The following is an 11260-nucleotide window of genomic DNA, read 5'->3' on the forward strand; positions in this document are numbered from 1 at the left end:
ACTGACATGGGTTTTATTAGCCACTTTACAGAGGAGGAAACTGCAGCTCGAAGCAATGAAATAAAAACCTGGGGAAATCACAGAAAGTCCCTCGCACCTGGAAGAATGGAACGAGTGGCCCTGGATTGTGGGAGAAAGCGCAGCGGATACACACGCCCACTCCCTTCTCCCAGTCTGGACTGAACTGCGCCCCACACCTCTCCAGATTCACCTGTGGAGGCTTTAACACCCCAGCACCTCAAATGGGACTGTTTGGGCCATGGGCCTTTAAAGAGCTGATGAAGGTAAAACGAGGGCATTCGGGTGGGCTCCCCAATCTGCCCGGCGTCCCCGGAAGCGGGAGAGGACAGGAGCCACGGGGGCTGTGCACACGCAGAAGGCAGCCGGCTGTAAACAGAGAGAGGCCTCGCTCGTGGACTCTCAGCCCCACCAGCCTCCGGGGCTGGGAGACGGAGATGCCTCTTGTCCAAGCCAGCCTCGGGGACTCTGAGCACGCCCTTGCCTGACTGTGACTTGCCTGCCTGGCTGCTGTCTGGTTCGCCCCCCCGCCCCTCCCCGAATACAAACCACAGACTCTGGCTTCATGAAGACACGCGCCCCGCACCAAAGCAGTCTCCAACACACCCCCAGCATTTAGACATATTTAATGAACAAATAAACTGAGTGAAAAATAACCCAGCTGCTGCTTGGAGAGTCACCCACTCCCTTGCCCACAGCCCGCTGACTCCCTCTGCTATCTCTAACTCCCTAGTCCGTATAGTCACCACCCCACAAACACAGGAGCTAGCATCTCACTGCAGACAGTAGAAATTCCAAAATAATCTCTAGCTCACAACAAGCACCAAACAGTAGTGCAAACTACGTGGATAGGCAGGAATCTACTAAGTGCTGAAATCCAGTGTGTGTGAAATTCTTAGTACCGATTTTCAGTCAATCTGTAAAACGAGTGTACGGTTAGGTTAAGGTGCTGGTTTGGGTTGGGTTTGGTTTTGGGTTTTCTGAGTGTGTGTTCAACTGGTGGCACTGAGGACGGGGACAGAAACTCTCCTCACGCAACGTCAGGCCCAAGCAGCCCAGTACTGACCCAGATCGCTCGGCAGGCTGCAGAGGGGACTCAGGGCGATGGACTGAGCCATACTAGCAGGGCCAGAAGTATCCACTCATTCCTTGGGGGCAGGGGCGGGGGTACAAGCCTGTGGCTCCTTTCTGAACCAATAAGGGCTGCTCTCCAGCTCTCTAGGAAAAGGGTGTCATCCAGGGAAGGCTCCCTTGAGCCAGAAGCTGAAAGAAGGGGACAGCACAGGGCTCAACAGGCAAGGAACACCTGCAAGCTAGCCACTAATCTGGAGCGAAAGAAAATACCAGAGCAAAGACAGTCTCTAGACCTGTTTCCAGTCCAGCCTCTAGACCCCCTGACCACCCATCTTCTCCCCTCATGCCCCAAAGAACTCCCTTACCATTATAAACATCTATCTGCTCCAAAGCAGCCACTAGGATTCTGAAACTTTCTCTTCACAACAAAACTAAACTGTTGCAACTTGTTGCTACAATCCAGTGACTTCCCTGGTCTGAAGGAGCCACAGCAGAGCCCGAGTGGCCTGCCTGTGGCTTCTGGACATTTCTGAGACCACCTGTGCCCATCATCCCCCTGCTGCCTCCTACCCAGTCAGAGAGAGGTCTCTCTTTAGGGCCAGGGAGCTATTTCCCCCGCCTCCCGGTGGACAAGACTCCTTGGCCCCTCTGGCCCTCAATTCCTCTCCAGTGAAGACCAGCCACGGCCCAGCTACAAGCAGGCAGGCACAGTGGCCAGGATGGTCTGTCACCTGCCCTCCCTCAGGACCAACCACAGGCATCTGAAGAATGGCCGGATGAGGTTAAAGGTGATGTCAGCAGCCAATGCAATGTTAGGGTAGCCATCCGCACAACAGGATGGAGGCCCCACTCTGCAGCAGCTAGAAGCTCTGCTCCTTTCATTAATTCTTGGCCAATAGTGCAAGAGGAGGCCTTGGGGACCAGACCAACACTTATCACCACCAAGTGAGGAAACACAAGTTCAGGAGTGAAGGGCAATCACATGGGGGCATCTGGAATCAGAGCGTTGGGTTGTGAACACCTGCTCAGTCTTCTCATCTGTAAAATGGGGGTAATTTCCTACCTCATGAGGAGGTAAGACTTAACATGAGATAATCCACGTAAAAGCACCAGCAGTGCGCCTAGAATGCAGCACGTGCTCAACCACATCTAACTACTGGTACTCTTACTCTCATTAGCACAGTTGGGACTTCAACCCAGACCTCCTGATTCCTAGGCCAACGCCCTCCCAACAGAGCCTCTTCCTTCCTTCCTTGCCCCCCACCTTCTCCATCTTTCCACCTCCCCGCCCAGGTAATTCTAGCCTCTGGGAGGCTGGCTCAAGAGGCTGAGAAATCCCCAGGCGCGGAGGGTTGCAGGGGCCTGCCTCCTGGGATGAGTGGTCTGTCCCTCCCTCCTCCCCTCCAACTTCCTGTCACAGGGGAAGATTCCTGAGGCCGGGGATGGGCTCTCTGCCCTCCACCCTACCAAAGCCCCACCAAGCCCAGCATGGTGAAGGCCACACAGCAGCAGCCCAAGGAGTCTTTTGATGACTGAGATTCACCAAAGAAATTTGGGGTCAATACCCTTATCCCATTAGCTGGTCTTAAATAAAAGTAGATGAAAACTGGGGGCCCCTGAATGGCTCAGTTAAACGTCTGACTCTTGATCTCAGCTCAGATCTGGATCTCAGGGTGGTGAGTTCAAGGTCCCATGTTGGGCTCCATGCTGGGTGTGGAGCCTACTTTAAAAAAAAAAAAAAAAAAGACAAAATTTTTAAAATGACTCCCTGCCATCACTTTTCTTCCCCAAGATTTCCAGACAAGTGCCTGGCATGTGCGCTTTGTCAAGTGAAAAGATGAGCAAATGGCATTCGAAAGCTCTGGCTGCCCGGGCCCCCTCGTCCCCAGGCTCACAGAAGAGCAGCGAGTCCCAGCACTCCTGACGAGGAGCCACCTCTGCACCAGGCCCCAGGGGCAGAACCTAGGGATCTAGACTTGAGGATGGACCCCACCTCTGACCCCCCAGGACCTCTGACCTCCACGTCCTCAGACCAGCAGGTTCTAGCATCTATCCCCATCCCAGACCAGTTGGACCGAGTCCCCCAAACCAGTTCCACTGCGTGTCTTTATGTTTATCAGACAGGAAGCTCCCTCTCCAGCCCAGTGACTTCATGCAAAACACAGGAAATGCAGCGGCTTTTGAACACAGGCAGCTCCAAATAAAGGAGCCTCCACGGCTGTGTAACAGCCTTTTTTTAAAAAAATGCTTCACTAACACGGCTCAGATCAGAGCGACAAGGTAAGCTGTACTGTGTGCTAAGAAGGAAGCGAGGGCTGAGACAGTGACAACTCAGCCTCGGACCCAGGAGATAGACCTTCTGGCAGGTTCCTCAGCCATCCTCAAACCCACACTCTTGTTATCAGGAACAGACTTGCTGGACGCATTTAAAATCTTTAAAACCTGGGGCGCCTGGGTGGCTCAGTGGGTTAAGCCGCTGCCTTCGGCTCAGGTCGTGATCTCAGGGTGCTGGGATCGGGTCCCGCGTCGGGCTCTCTGCTCAGCAGGGAGCCTGCTTCCTCCTCTCTCTCTGCCTGCCTCTCTGCCTGCTTGTGATCTCTCTCTGTCAAATAAATAAATAAAATCTTAAAAAAAAAAAAAAAAAAAATTAAAAAAAAAAAAAAAAAAAATCTTTAAAACCTGACCACATATTTCCTCCTGCCACCACCCGAGGACAGATGATATTGATGAGAACATGAAAAAGAGGTGAGAGGAAAGAACCAGACCGCTTTCGGTATCTTTACATGTCAACTGTAAGCCCCGGGTAAACTGAGGCAGAGGTTGAGCAGCTGGAGAAAAGGCGAAGAGCTGGTCGCAGCTCTGCCCCCCAAAGCCCTTGTTTTGCTCCCTCCACTGGGGTTTCGTATGGAAAATACAAGAAATCGATCCCTTCAGTCCTTACATGACTTAAAATTGCTAGAAATGAGCACCAGCTGACGGACACTGGAAAGCCAGTGTGGCCCTCTGAGCGGCCCACCCGGCTGCCTGGCGCTACCCCATGTGAAATATTGATTTTTGAGCTGTGGGAACTTTCAGCTGAAGGGGCCCTGTCCAACTGGAAGAAGTTCAGAGAAACCGAGAACACTTCCCACCCAATTTCTTAACCGGAGCGCCTCTCCCCCCAAAAAGAAAAAGACGAAGGGTGTGGAGAGTAGACTCTTGAGGAAAGATTAAAGGAGCTAAGTATGTGTTGCTCAGCTAAACAGTGCATAAAGGCCAAGAAAGGGAAGATAACACTTTAAAAACACTTTTTAAAGGAGGCCACGTGATTCTGAGAGGCAAGCCTCTGGCGCTGAGTGAAACCAGGAGCCCAAGCTTTCTACCAACTCACAGGCTGAGCTTTGGGCAAATAGCTCCTTCTCGAATGGGGGCGGGGGCGGGGGGGGGGGAGAGTGAAATTATCCCTAAGAGCCTCTCCAGCTCACGTGTTCTAAAATTCTAAATAAATTTGGCAGTGAGGGTTTTTTTTTTTTTTCTGTTGTTCATTCTTCTTTTAAGCAGGCCATGCTTTAGAGTTACGGGCCACATGAAAGGGAAATCTCGAAGATGCAAAGGTCCCAGAAAGGGAATGTCTGTGGGGAGGTGAAGGAAACACCCTCCAAGAGGCCCCCTTTCTCCTCTGCGTGGGACAGACTGTAAGGACCAAAAGGACCTAGAACCTCTGAGAGGCCTGGAGGAAGCGACGCAAGGGCGGGGAAGATAGGCTGCACCTTCCACTTCCCCTGTAGGCCTGGGCCCAACCTGCCCTAGCAGGAAGCCACACCCTTCGGTGGCTACTTTCTGGAAGGCCCCGCAAGGCTCCCTCCAGCCACAGTGGGAGGGAGCCCCGTGGAGAAGCTGGAGATGAAGGCCACACCGCCAAAGAGCGGCAGTCAGGCCCAGAGACACTCCCAGGAAGGCCTCGCCCTCAGCCAAAGGTGATCCAAGAGCCTCTTTTTGGTCCACCTGCAGGGGGCCAGAGCTGTGTCCCCTTGTGGGAGCTGAATCACCTCAGGCTTGAGAAACTAGAGGGCAGAGTGGGGCCCCAGAGAGTGGCCAACGGAAGCCCGTCTCAGTTACTTTTTAGAGAGGCACACATCAGGAGCAGGAGGGCAGCTCCCCACCCCCTGCTTCCCAAATATTTGGAGTGTTCACAGCATGAGGTGGGGAGGTGGGGACAGGGGAGAGGACACCATCCAGCATCCAGCCTTCAAGCCATCTGCCCATGTGGTGGCAGGCCCATTTTAGCCCCAGGCTCATTTGTGTACTCCTGTGTGACTCATGCCATATCTCCAGGAGGCCCAGAGGCTGCCAGGCAGGGACACAGACCTGTCCAAGACCCTGATGGGGTCTTCTGCTGGCTTGGTCACAGGAAAAAAATCCAACTCTGGTAGTGAGCAGAGGGGGCAGCTTCTCCAGTCCTCACAGCATCCAAGGCGAAGACAGTCTTTCTTGAGAAGGCAACTGGGGCCCTCCAACGCAAAACACCCTTTTGATCACATTTTCTCAAGAATTTGGGCTTTTCCACTGTTATTAATACACATTAAAAACCACAGGCCAAAAGCCTGAGGGACAACTGAGGACAGAGGGAGAAGGGGCACACTAGTGGTTTCAGGGACCCCGAGTTTCAATAAGAGAATCTAAGTAAATGAAGGTCTGGTTTAGCCCTAGGGTCGGAGCGGGCTCCCCAGGAAAGACCAGAGGATGATCTGGAGCCAGGGGAATTGTGGGAAGCCTGGCAAAAGGGCATCCCAAAATACTTTCCAGACACACACTGCGGGCTTCCTTTTCTCATACAGCAAAGAAAAAGCAATCATCTATCATTTCCCAGAATACAAGGGAGTGGATCAGAACAGGCGTTTGTTTAAAGGGTTACTCTGGAAATATGATGTCACGGGGAAGAAAACAAGACCCAAAATGTTCTAGCCGTGAGAGCAAGTCAGTCTGTTTTTAAGACCCTTCCTTCTTCCATGCACACGACAGACAATACGAAACTGGGAAATCGAAAGCAATGCATCGGTGATGCTGAAACCTACAAGACTGGCCAGAAGACCCCCTGATCCTGACAGATAATAAAACTAAAAAGGCCAGGTAGTGAAAAGCAATGCTCACCCCACTCCTGCTTCCGGGGCCCTCCTCCCTTTCCGGAGGCAGCCACAATTACCAGCATCTTGGTCTCTTTCCATGCAGAGCCCCAGCGACACACTATGCCTGACCAAAAGGGGAGCACTGGACATACTACTTTGCACCTAGTTTTTTTCTTTCCACTGGCAACCTATCTTGCAGATCACACCCTATGAGCACTTACAGCTCAGCCTCATTTTTCTAAGGGCTACACTGCAGGATCCCCACTGGAGAGCTGTGCCATGATTTATCGGACCCTTCTGATGGGCAGTTTGCTTCTTTCCTGTCTTTTTTTTATGACAATGCCGTAAAGAACATCCTAGGACACTTCCTCTCGCATTATTTGAGTTTATCTGTGGGTTGAATTCCTAGAAATTAGTCAGAGGGACTATGCTCTGGCAGACACGACCAAACTACCTTTAAAACAGTTTCAGGGGCGCCTGGGTGGCTCAGTGGGTTAAAGCCTCTGCCTTCGGCTCAGGTCATGATCTCAGGGTCCTGGGTTCGAGCCCGGCTTTGGGCTCTCTGCTCAGCAGGGAGCCTGCTTCCCTTCCCCTCTCTCTGCCTGCCTCTCTGCCTACTTGTGATCTCTATCAAATAAATAAATAAAATCTTTAAAAAAGACAGTTTCATCACTTCTCGGCCTTTTGGTTAAGATCAAGTGTAAAAAGACAAGTTTCTTACAACATATACTCCCATCTGTGTAGGGGATGAGCACGTGCCTTCACCACAGGGGCATCTCAGAGAAATTAAAATTCCTGAATTTTCCAGTTTCCCAGGCACTCACTCTTGTGTTTAACAGGCGGGCACATACACTAGAGTCATGTCTTTGTAAGATGACAGGGACCTTTTTATCAAAATCAGATTTTCCCCCAACCAGAGCCAGAAGCCAGGTCTCCAGACCCTCAAGAGCTGTGCTCTTTCCATGTCACCCCTCTGGCTCTACCCTAGACCTCCTGGATCACAGGAAACCAGGTTTTAGAACAAAAACCGCAGACAGTTTGCACACCTTCTGCCTGGGCCAGAGCCCTGAAAGGAGGCTATTCCGCACAAGCTCATCGTTGAGGGCATCTAAAAGCATCAGCAGATGCCGCCCTGCCCCACCCACCTCTGCTTCACAGTCCACAAGTACTGTACACACTCACTCACGAGCGCGCGCACACACACACACACACACACACCCCTTTTGAGAAAGCAGAAAGAGCACCAAGCAGGAGCTAGGACACCCACCCCACCTACCCTTCCCTTCTCTGCTTCCTGACCTGAGGACCCAGGGAGTTGAGACCTGTCATTTACATATTTTCTTAGAAACTGACACAGCCATTGTATATCGGCCCTACGCACACCTTACTTCTTTCAGTTCTCACACCTAACCCTTCAGGGTACATACCCATTCCCATTGACAGAGAAGGGCCCAGTGGCTCCAGGAGGTGACATGACTTGCCTAAGGTCCTAAAGCTAATTAAGTGGCAGGGTCAGGATTTGAGCTCCAGCTCTCAGGCTCACCACCCCCCACTTCCCATCTCTAAGACCGGCATTCTAGAAGTCACGGGAGCACCCCCCCCCCACTTCCCAGGGGGTGACCAGGGCTCCATTCTGTCCTCACCAGAGGACTTGAGCCCAGTCTGTCCTCACCAGGGGACTTGAGCCCAGGAGTTCAGCGCACCAAGGGTTAAGGCCGAGAGGCAGTGACTCTCTGGGGCTGCACAAAGGGAAAATGCACTTCCTGCCCCTGCGGGCAAAGATGCTGTTTTATGCTCAGCAAATTAGGACGTTTGTTTAATTAAGACGACACACAGATTTTGTTATTCTAAATATTTTTGGAACATGATGCTTGGGAGGAAGCTGTCAAGGCATGGATTTTTTTTTTCCTTTCTTTCCCTGGCTTTAGGTTTCTTTCTCCCCCTTCAAAGGAAGGGTAAGGCCAGGCTCAGAGGAAAACAACAGCCAACCCCTCCCCTCCTTTTGAAATAAAGATGTCAAGCTGGTAAAGGCTGTCTTCAGTACTTGATTGAAGGATTAGCTAGAAGAGGAAGTGAAGAAAGCACAGAGAGCCAGGTTTCCAGCAATACCCTAGCAGGCGACACAACAATGCCGCATTTTCTGAGTGTGCTTTTCTCTCTCCCAAAAGCTAACAGATCCTCGTTTTGTTTTTTCTGGAGCAAGAACCGGCAAAAGGCAGCCTGTGATTAACATGCTTCCTTCATTCTGCAAGAGGAAAGTTGTCCCATCTCCCACCCCTTTGGTTAAAAAGTTTAAAAATCTTTAAAATGTAAAAACTCAGAGAGCCGGGACCCTGATCCTCTCTTTCCTCTACCCTCCTGTGCTCTTCAGGCAAGCAGCCCCACAGACCACCTCTGGAGTGGAGCTGCCCTTCCCGCACAGAGCCTGCCAATCCAGGCACCTGGATCTGCCCACAGGCACTGGCGGGGCTCAGGGGCTGAGTGTGAAAAGCAGAGCTCTTCGGGGTCACCAGCAGCCAAGAGGGGGGCACGGTGACTCTCAAGTTACACAAAGCAATATCTTGCTTGCTCAGTTATGCAAGTGGGGGTGAGGCTGGGGGTGGGGGGACGACTGGGAACTCCTGGAGGGCCGAGGCCTCTGGGACCTGGGCAGAGTGGGCTGGCTCCTTGCTCTCACAGTCCCCATGACTCACCGTACCTTTCTGAGGACCATGTCATCTTCGTCTCATATTAGAGTCATCTGCAGATTTGTCTCAGCATTCCCTAAGTGCCGGAGGGCAGGGGCCAGGTCTTACTCAATCTCCCACCCCCCCCACCACCTGCCAGAGTCCCTGGCACAGAGCAGTCAGTTAAATATTTGTTCAATTACACATCTATGTACCCTCCCTCTGCACCTCGCAGCCTTGTATATAAATTGACTAATATTAATCGAGTGATTGTCTAAACAGGCCTTAAAGCAGCCTCTCTCCTCACCAAAAGGGGAATAAACCACCAGGTGAGGTTATCAAGCAGGTCTCCGCGGTGTCAGAAATGGCCACAGTGTTGCAGGAAGGAGCAAAGGCTCGCTTCCCCTTCAACAGTTACTCAACAGTTACTTTGAAATCCTCTTAAACCTAGAAAAGGATGCACTGAACCGAGGAGTTGTTGGGCCTCTGACCGCCTAGCGCAGAAGGCCGCTGGCCTCCGGGACCTGCCAGGACCTGGGACTTCCCAGGAACCTTTCTCCCCACACCAGCTGGGTGGGGCCACAGACCGCAGCCGGGCCCTCGCCCCGCCCCCACCTCAAGGCAGCCGGCAACCCAGTCCCGGTGTGTTCAGCGTTGTTATAAACGCCTGGGTTCCCTGCAGGGATAAGGGGGTGCAGTCCTGCCCCAGGCGTGGCCCCAGGACAGGATGGCATGAGGATACCCCCCCTCCTCCTCCGACGGAGAAAAGCGGAGAAGGCAGGGTAACAACCCCGATGTGGCCCAAACAGGGACGATGCAATAGCGCAGGTCTGGTCCTAAAGGAGAAGGGCCCAGCTCCCCGCCCCCGCCCGCGTGGGGCGGCCTCCAGGTGCGGTGGAATCAGGTGCGCTCCGGACCGCTCAGATGGCTGCGGGCATTCCTGGGCCCTCCTCCGCCGGGTAGCGGAAGTCAAAAGTCAACGGCTGAGGGGCTGGGGGCGGGGGGAGTTTGGGGGGGTCCTTCCTGTCTCGCCTGGCACCCGCCGGGTCCCGGTCCCCCACGCACCTACCGCACCTCCCCGTTCCCCTCCTCCGCCCAGCCGATCGCAACCGAACGAATGAGGAAGTCGGGAGCGGAGGGCGGAAACTGAGCCGAGTGCAATGTCTGCAGCAGGACAGTCCGATTCTGACTCAGGCGGACGCCCTGACAGCTGCCAAACGGTCCCTGCCTGCCCGTTACCTCCGTTTCGAAAACGCCTGGAAACTTCCAAAGCAGCCGCTGCCCCCTTGTCCCCCATCTCACGCTCGCTCGGTCCGGTCCTAGGGACAGCGGCTCCCCGGAAGGGGTTAAAAAGTTTGCCCAACTTGGGCTCTCCGCGAGGCGAGGGCGGGGCGCGTGCCCCGGCCGCAAGGGGAGGTCGAGGCTCCCGGTGCCTCGCCGGGGGAGTGCGCCGGGCAGGCAGGGGGAGGGGCGGAGGGTTTCCGGGGAGCGCCGGCCCCAAAGCCTTGGCCTGCTCCCTAGGCCCTGCCTCCAGCGGCGCCCTCTCCGAGAGTCGCGCAGGGGGTCCTCCGGCCGCTCCCGGAAGGATGCTGTGCCCGGGCCCGGGCCCGCGGCGTTCGCACCCCCCCCTTGCCCCGCGCGCCGGTCGCCGGCCGCGCAGAGGCCGAAAACCACACGCCCGGCCGCTCGCCCCAGACGCCGCGCGTCCCGTCGCCCCCGCCCCCGCCCGGGGCGGGACCGGCCGGTGCGGCTAGCTCACCTGAACCTGGATCTGCGCCGGGGAACGGGCGCTGCTTCTCCCGAGAAGGCTTTCTCGAGCGCTCGGGCGACGGCGGGGTGGGGCGAGCACGCGAGGCGGGTGCTGCAGCAGGTCGGTCTCGCTCAGCCTTCCGTGCCCTGCCCGGGAGCCGCGGTGATCTGCGCGCCTCACCGCACCCAGCTCAGCTCCTCGCCGCCTTCCCGCCCCGCCCTTGCGGCCGCCCGCCTATTCCATCCCGGCGCCGGCTCGAGGGCGGAGCCTGGAGGGACGACACCGCCCCCTCGAACCGCCTCGCCCACTCCAGCCCGTCCCCGGTCTTGATGGACAGACATCTGGGGCCTGTGGGAAGGGGGTGGGCGGAGCCTCTGGGTCCAGCGGGGTGGGTATTCATCCTCGCCAACCGCCCCCACCTCCACCCGCCCCACCTTCCTCCGCGCTTCCTAGGCGGGAGCCCCGCCTCATAGGGCGGGCCCGACGAACAGCCATGTTCCAGGGAGAGGATTGACACAGAGAAAGTCCAATCAGAAGGAGGAGGCTCGCAGAAGGCTCAGGCCGGGATTTTGGTGCATTGCCGAGGCGGGGCGAGGCGGGGCGAGGCAGGGCGGGAGCCGGCTGGGAAGGTCTGGGGTTCTGACACC

At 55.1% G+C, this 11260-nt stretch overlaps 1 protein-coding gene across 1 annotated transcript in view; it reads right to left on the reverse strand.

The window, feature by feature from the left end:
• Positions 1-10830, reverse strand: part of MYH9 (myosin heavy chain 9) — an 89367-nt gene extending 78537 nt beyond the window's left edge. The window contains exon 1 of the mRNA XM_059186854.1: positions 10623-10830. The gene's annotated coding sequence lies outside the window, so the exon portion shown is untranslated. The remainder of the gene's footprint in view (positions 1-10622) is intronic.
• Between the last annotated feature and the right edge of the window lie 430 nt (positions 10831-11260).

This window comes from Mustela lutreola, chromosome 8, assembly GCF_030435805.1.
Source record: "Mustela lutreola isolate mMusLut2 chromosome 8, mMusLut2.pri, whole genome shotgun sequence".
Taxonomy (NCBI): Eukaryota; Metazoa; Chordata; class Mammalia; order Carnivora; family Mustelidae; genus Mustela; species Mustela lutreola.